The following is an 8,433-nucleotide window of genomic DNA, read 5'->3' as shown; positions in this document are numbered from 1 at the left end:
TTTTAAGAACAAAGGGTGTCAAGTTATAGGTCTTATAGCAGTAGTACTTTTAGTTTTGACAAACCCCACACTTTCAAAGACATGATTGAAACACTTGAAAGAACCATGAAATATTGTACCTTTTGGGAATTGGATAGGATTGAGTATGATATATATGATCAAGCTAATAGGGAACTTTCATTTTTTGGTAGAGACACAAGTGCATTAACCTACTTAGCTTGGGAAAAGAAAATCAATGAAATACATCCACTCTTGGCTAAAATTAGTGATCCTTATAAATCCTATGCTTTTTCTAAACCAAATGAAAATTGTGTTCCTAGGTTATACATTTCTAAGTTTGAAGGGCATGTAAGAGAGTGGTGGGATCAAAGGAAAATTAGTGTTAGACAAGGTAGAAAATCCTTCATTCATGATTGGTATGAATTAAGAGCTTGCATGAGAAGAAGGTTTGTGCCTTTATCATTTAAAAGAAACCTAGAGCTAATGAGAGAGAGCATTAAAGAGGGAAAATCATTTCTTAAAAATATAGATAGGTTTCACCATATGGAAAGAGAGTTTAGAGAGAAGAAAAGAAGAGAGAAGAAGAGAAGAAGAAAGAAGAGAGCAAGAGAGACGAGAAGAAAAAGAAAAGAGAAAAAAGGAAGAAATTGAAAGAAAAGAAATGGAAGAAAAGGAAACAGAGCAATTAAAAGCAACATCTCCTACACTCACAAACAAACCTAGTCTATTAAGGGGAGGTTTTCTATCCTTTCACTTTTCTCCATTTATCTTTGAATGTCCAAAATTTCACTTTTCTTTCAAAGAATTTGCCATTCCATCTTTAAAAATGTTACAACTTTCAACATATGGCAATTCACAACTTGGGTTATGGTACGGTTACCACTAACTCAAGATACAAATAAAATCTCAAATGAAGAAAGGTTTCTTTGTTATCTTAAAAGTAAAAATTTCAAAATAGAGAAACCTTCTTCTAAACATATTCCTTTATATATATTATTGGATCCAATAAAACTAATTAGAGATATGTTTGATACTTATTGCAGATTCATATTTGATCCATGAGGAACTATTGTGAAGCCAACAAAAATAAGTCCTCATAATAAAAGCGACCCACCAGATTTGAGGAAAAATCCTTTCCAAGGGGGAGGGGATGATAGATGGGGCCCAAGCCCAATTATCTTAGTGTATTATTTCGTTTACTTTTATTAAAGCATGTATAAAAGGTGTCAGGCATGTGGTAGATAGGAGAGACTTTTTGTCTTATATATAGACATGTCACCTCTTCTTGTAAGACACTTTTAAACATAATGAATTGTTATTCTGTTGAGAGCACTCCAGAGCAATTCTACCTTGAAAGTCAAGGCTAGAGAATCCAAAAGGATCTCCTTTAGCAACCTTCCATCTCACACTATCATTCTCTCATTTTCCATAATCAAATTCTCACCCCTTCATTAAAGAATTTTCCTTCAATCTTCATTTGCCTCGTGGCCTGTGTTAGCCACAACCTCCAGCACCTTACCCACGTCCTCCCTACGTCCATCAGCCACGTGTTTCCAATTAAATCCACGTCATACATTCTCCACGTCTTCATTCAAGCCGCATCTTCATTCCACAATCGCGAGCTTTGGTCTTCGTCTTCCATTTCTCTCTCTCGAGAGTTCTGCCACTAACTAAGATCTCTTCCATTCCACCGATTCAATCGGTGAATCCTCTCTCTCCACCGTTTAAAACATCCCAAACACCCAACCCTAGAATCGACACCGATCAAACCACTAAATCTAGAGTTGTCTTCGTGTTCGTCTTCCGTTGCTTCTTCGATATCGAAACTACGGGTTCACAGTTCAAATCGCTTCCTCGATCGTTTCGATCCACTGCGATCTTCTTAAGAGGATGCCTCGAGGAGTCCAAATTGCTCAAGTTTTGTCTTCTCCTCGGAGCGTTGTCTCTTAGGCAGAGTCTTTACCCCTGAGTTCAGTGTTAGTCATAGGACTAACTTTCACATGAATTCTGTTCAACGGGCGATCGTTGAGTCGCTGTTTAAAGTCGAGGTTACTAACGCTGTTTTGGAGCTTTCGACTCGGGTGTCTATGCTAGCATGGTACCTCCGCGAGTTCATCGATCGACGAGGCGTGGATCATGTGCAAGTAGAATTGGCAGCCGAAAGGAAGGCCTCTGTCGATCTTCGTGCTAAAGTTGAGGCGCTGAGAACCGCCTATGGAGGGTGTGACAAGAAACAAGCTGACCTTCAGCTTGAATTGGATGAGGTCGCCGACAACTGACTAAGATTGTCGAGACAGTTCGGGCCGCGCTAATAAGGGGTGACCTGATGATCGAGGAGTGCGGTCAATTGAAGGCAGCGGAAAGGGAACGAAAACTAGTCGTTGAGAACAAGGCCCTTTCTCTCAGGCTGGAGCGGGCGGACAGGCGAATTGTCGAGTTGAACTCCTCGATAGTAACTGAGGATGAAGAGCGTTTCAACAAAGCCCTTCGTTAGGCTTCCTTTTTGCTGGGGGTTACTGACCTGTATGTCGAGGGCTTCGACATAATGAAAGATGTCTTTGACGGAGAATTTGTCCATCTTGAAGAGTCGACCGATGATGAAGAGGGGGTTCCAACCAAAGATGAGCAGCCGACTGAAGAGGAAGTGTCGACGGTTGAAGACGACAACGAGGACGCTGGAGACGAGTAGGGAAACTCAGTTATTGGGGGTTGACACTTTTTTTTTATCCATTATTATTTTTGTAATGTGGCCGGGAGGAAAACATTTTATGTTTTGCTAGTGCTTGCACCGTCGGCCCATTGATACCATTTGTTGTATACCCTAAGTTTACTTTTAAATATAATGATTTTTCTTTCTCGCACTTTTTATTGCTTTGTGGCCGTTCGACATTGATTTCACGACGCATTCTTTATCGTATTTTGTTTTGAAATGAACTTTGGCCGCTTGTGATCGTTTTAATTTGTAGTTTTGCTCAGCCTCATTCGATGCTTTATCGTGTTTTAGCATTTTTATACCAGACAACAGTGGTTTGTTTGTAGAACACATTGTTCACCGCCCAGTCCAGCTGACAATGATTTTCCTTTCAGAAATTCTTTGTTCATCAACTGTGTTGTTATTTGCATCGGACGACAATGGTTCATTTATGGAACGCGTCGTTGGTCGTCCAACAAAGTTGATAGTGGTTCCTTTCGGAACTCGTTGTTCATCAACTTCGGCTCGTATACATCGGGCGACAGTGGTTCACTAATAAACTCGACATTCACCGCTCGGCCAAGTTGACAGTGGTTCCTTTTGGAACCCGTCGTTCATCAACTTGGGCTTTTGCTTTCGGCAACATTTTATCTGTTCGGCCTCAATAGTCTTGTACAATTCTGCTAAGGATGAAATGTTTTGGATATTGCATTAGTCTTTTGACAAAAAGGAAAATACAAGGAATGACAATTTAACTAAAGTATAATTTTAAATGGGAGGCGTTCCAAGTGTTTGGAATTGGTCGTTCGTCAAGATGAGTGAGGCGATACACTCCATTTCTGAGGGCTTCGGCAACCTTGAAGGGTCTTTACCACTTGGCCGCTAAATTGCCATGCGAGGCTGTCCGTCGTGCTTCTTTAGTTTTTCTCCACACTAGGTCTCCTTCTAGAAAGCTCCTCGGCTGCGCCTTGGTGTTATTCCTTCTTTCAACCATCCGCTTACAGGCTTCTTTCGAGAGTGTCCAACTCCACTCTTAGCTCTGCTTCATTCAAGTTGGCCTCTTCGTCGTTGCAAGGAAGGTTCTCCTAGCTCGACGGACAACATGACATCAGTACCGTACGTGAGATTGAATGGCGTTTCACCGGTCGTTCCGTGCGAAGTGCACCTATATGCCCACATGACCTTAGGGAGCTCGTTCACCCAAGCTCCCTTCCTCTCTCCTAATCTTCGCTTCAACTCTGCGACGATCGTTTTGTTCATCGCTTCAACTTGGCCGTTTGTCTGAGGGAGCTCTACTGAGCTGGTAACGTGTTTTATGCCAAAACCTTTTTAGAATTTGCCCAATTTTTTGTAAATGAATTGTCCACCGTTATTCGTTACGACCGTTCCGGGAAGGCCGAAACAGAAGATCAACTTCCACACGAACTTCTGTACCTGTGGAGCTGTGATGGTCACCAAAGCTTCGGCCTTTATCCACTTGGTAAAGTAGTCAATGGTGACCAGAAGGAACTTCTTTTGAGCTTGCCTGGGGGGAAGGGGCCGACGATCTCCACACCCCATTGCGCGAAAGGCCAAGGGGAGACCATGGTATGTACTGTGGTTGCTAGAGCATGCACATCATTGGCGTAGGCTTGGCAGACGAGGCATTTCTGAACGAAATATTTTGCTTCTTCTTCCATGGTGGGCCAATAATACCAGCTCTGATGACTCGCACCTTCAATGTGCGTCGCCCGGTGTGGAAGTCGCAGATTCCATTGTGGAGCTCATCCAACACATATTGGGATTCTGGTCATGATAAGCATTTGAGGAGGGGTGTAGAAAACCCTCTTCTGTAAAGATGTCCTCCCACTACAACGTACCGGACGATCTTCTTAGTGTTCGTCGGACGGATGGATTGTTCGGCATCCTGTTGGTCCATGAGTTTCCGAGTCTCCATCCTTCAGTCGTCCGGTGTCGCCATAGTCGTAGTTAAGCACTCCACCGATGGCTGTGACAACACCTGCCGAATGATCATGGTCAATTGTCCCTTCTCCCTTCCATTAGACAACTTGGAAAGCATATATGCCCAGACGTTATCCTCTTAGGGAATGTGCTTGATGTCTATTTTTTCAAAATTTTTGGCCAGAGTGGAGGCCTTGTGGAAGTAAGGCAGCAGATGGTCGTCTTTGACCTGAAAATCGCCATTCATTTGCCCCACCACTAATTGTGAGTCTGTGCGGCATGTTAACCTTTGCACCCCCATGTCCTTTGCCAGTTCTAGACCTGTCACCAAGGCTTCATATTCCGCCTGGTTGTTGGATGCCTTGAATTGGAATATAAGGAAGTGCTCTAGCAGGAATCCGTTTGGCCCTTCCAACACTATTCCTGCGCCACTACCAAATCGACCGGATGCCCCATCCACGTATAGGATCCACACAAAACAAGGGGTTGTTGAAGGCAGTTCCACTGTAGGCCAAACTCTAATCGACCCTCTTGGTTCGTACTGTAGGCCTTTGATAGACCCTCTTGGTTCGTACTATAGGCCAAACTATGATAGTTCTACCGCCCAACCTACCATCCGCCCGGCAAGATTGCACTTCCTCAAGATTTTGGAGATGGGATGGTCTGTTCGGACCACTATTTTGTGGCCTTGGAAATATGGTTGAAGTCTTATGGTCGCGTTGAGCAATGCCAGCGTGACCTTTTCTACCTGCTGGTAGCGGGTTTCGACGTCCTGGAGAGTCCGACTCACGAAGTATATGAGCCTTGGTTATGGTTTTTCTTGTAGCAAGGCGACGCTGATGGCTTCGTCCGATACCCCCAACTAGACCTATAAATCTTCACCCGTGACAGACCGATTCATGACCAGGGGATAAATCAACTCCGCCTTCACTCCCTCAAACGCCTTTTCGCAGTCGTCGTCCCACTTATTCGCTGACCCCTTCGTTTTCCTCACAACCGGCCAGATACGATCGACCAACTTGGGGATGAACCGAGATAGAGTTGTTAGTTTGCCGACTAGTTATAGAAATAAATCACTTTTCAGGTTCATTTCTCTTTCCATATGTTTGTATTAGAAATAGTGAAAACAATTTCACATTATTGTCTGATATACTGATAGAGACCTAAGAATAGCATGATAGAGTCCCGGTAAGGCAAAAGAAGAAAGGACTCCCAAGATTACGGAAGCATGATTCACAATGACTAGAAAGTCCTTTCCTGTTTAGACTTTCTAGCCCTCATTCATGTTTTTTTTAGTTCTCTACCATATGCGCAATCACACATACTCTATCTAGAACATCATTATGGTGAAAATACAAGAAAATAATGCATACTGGAAGTGACTTGTATAGTGTGGCTCGAACTTTCCGCACCCCAAGCAAGCTGGACGGCCTAGGGTTGTATAAAATCAAGAAGCAATTGAACATGGTAGTAGCAGTTGACAAGACTGGACGATGTAGAGTATTGGTGTCCGATCATAGTCCATAATGAAATTTCCCTACAAAGATTAAGGTAAATAGTAAATAGAGGTATTGGGCTGAGATTGGGTCGTGATTAAGATTTCACTAATCTCCAGCCTTTGTCGAAAACTATAAATATAGGTCAAAGGTAAGAGGTAGGTGTTCGCATTTACTGCGCATTTATTACTATTGCATTAAACTCCTGTACGAATAGTCAACTGACTTAAGTATCAGAGAACCTTTGGCAGGTACACCCCTAGACGGTGGAGCGAAGAGGTCCACATAACCTCGGGTATCCACCCGTTCTCCAGCGAATCCAACTATTTGTTCGTTATACGGGACGATCAGGTCTTCTGACAAATCCATTGGCTGGAAAGTTTCCCAGTATAGGATGTTAACGGAAGACCCTTGATCCACCAGCCGTGATGACCATGGGGTCGTCCTGCTATGGATCAGGCACATGAAAATCCTCATCGGTAAAGGTTATCGAGGGCATGGACCTCATGGGCCTATCCACGGTGTGAACCGATCGACGGGCTCAAACGTGCCGTTTCCTGGCTGAGGACGAAGATCCTCCTCCGGCGAACCCTCCGGAGATAGTGTTGATATGACCGCGTAATGGTCGGTCATTACTCCTGCTACGACTTCGACTCCTCCTTCACTCCGACTGGAGGCGATCGCTCCTCCCGTATCGCGGGCGACCTCGATCCTCCCGCATCTCCAAACTCCCCCGTCACGGAATGCGCTGAGGTCGTTGTGATTGTTCGATTGGACGCTCAACCTTTATGTACTTCTTGAGCTGACCTGCTCGAATCAGCTCCTCAATTTTTTCCTTTAGGGTCACACACAGCTCGGTGGTGTGGCCCATGTTTTTGTGGTATAGACAGTGCTTGTTGCCATTTGCCCCGAGCGGTGTGGGACGCCGCTTTGGTGCGAGAATTAATTCAGCAGTCAGCACCTCTTGTAGTATCTTGCCTTAGGGGCATTCAATGGGGTATACTTGAAAACATGGAGCCCTAGGTGGCTCCATCGGCTTGAACCCTCCAGGCTTCCCAAACTGGTTCTCGTGCTTCTTGCCATCCGCCTTCTACACCTTTGCTTCCTGGTTTTCCTTCTTGTAGGACTGTTTCATCTCTTCCATCCTTATTTCGTCGGCCGCCATTCTCGTAGCTCTTCCATGGTCTTTGGGGCTCGTCGACAGACACTATCTTTAAAGGGTCCTGGGTTGAGGGCTGGCAGAACGTATTGAAGGGTGAGCTCAGGATTGAGGCCCTTCACTCGTCGAATAGTCTTCTAATAGTGGTCCATGAATTCCCCCAATAACTCCTCCTTCCCCTGCTTGAGGTTTACAAGCTCGAAAATGGTCAAGTCCTAAGTATGATTGCTCCCAAATTAACAGCCGAACATGGATTGAGACAGTCAAAGTTCTCCATGGAGTTGGGTGGCAGTGAGTTGAACCACTCCAAGGCTTCTCCCTCAAACGACAGGGAGAAAACCCTACACCAAATGGCATCATTTCCCATATGAAACGCCATCCGATTGGTGAACATCTTGATGTGATCGCTAGGATCAGTCCTCCCATTGTATATCTTAAACTAGGGCGGGACAAATTGTTCGGATATGTGGACGTCTATAATAGCTTGGATGAACGGTAGTATGTCGGACGTGCTCTCGGCCTTCACCACCAGTTGCTTACTGACGGTGGCGCTCTCTACTGAGACAGTTTTGGTTCCGCTCTCCCAAACTTTGGTCTTGGTCGCTTTCCAAGTCTCGTCCGACACCGTATTTTGCTCTATCCTCTCTTCTTGGGTCGCCTTGCCCCATTCTTCTGCCTTTTCTCCTGCTTTCGGAATCTTTTCTTACATGTGTTGGTTCAATCCCATTGTGGTGACTTCATCATTTAGATCTTGAAAAACTACATAAACAAATTTGGTATTGACATTGTGAAATGTAACTAATATATGTTGGGCCATTGATTTGTATATTCTTTGTATTTAAGACACTTATATATGTACATGCTCGTATGTTTGGAATAGACACAAATAGAGATCATTTTTGTCTCTTCACCGTGTGTATCTTAACATGTTAATAGGTAGAGTCGTTTAGAGTCTATCATAGTCAAGTTTTTTTGGGTTATTATGTCATCATTATCATGCTCCTATTAGATTATCCATATATATTTAATCTATTGAAATGTTTGGGGCATGAGAGGTCAAGAGAATCTGTTAGAGATCTTACGTTAAATAGGAATAAGGTTGGATTGGTACAATTTTTAGTAGTTTTATAAGATTGAATTATACT

This window comes from Vigna umbellata, chromosome 4 (assembly GCF_029865625.1).
Source record: "Vigna umbellata cultivar VRB3 chromosome 4, Vumbellata_1.0, whole genome shotgun sequence".
Taxonomy (NCBI): domain Eukaryota; kingdom Viridiplantae; phylum Streptophyta; class Magnoliopsida; order Fabales; family Fabaceae; genus Vigna; species Vigna umbellata.
The sequence above is the reverse complement of the archived record's forward strand: the minus strand, read 5'-3'. Positions refer to the sequence as shown.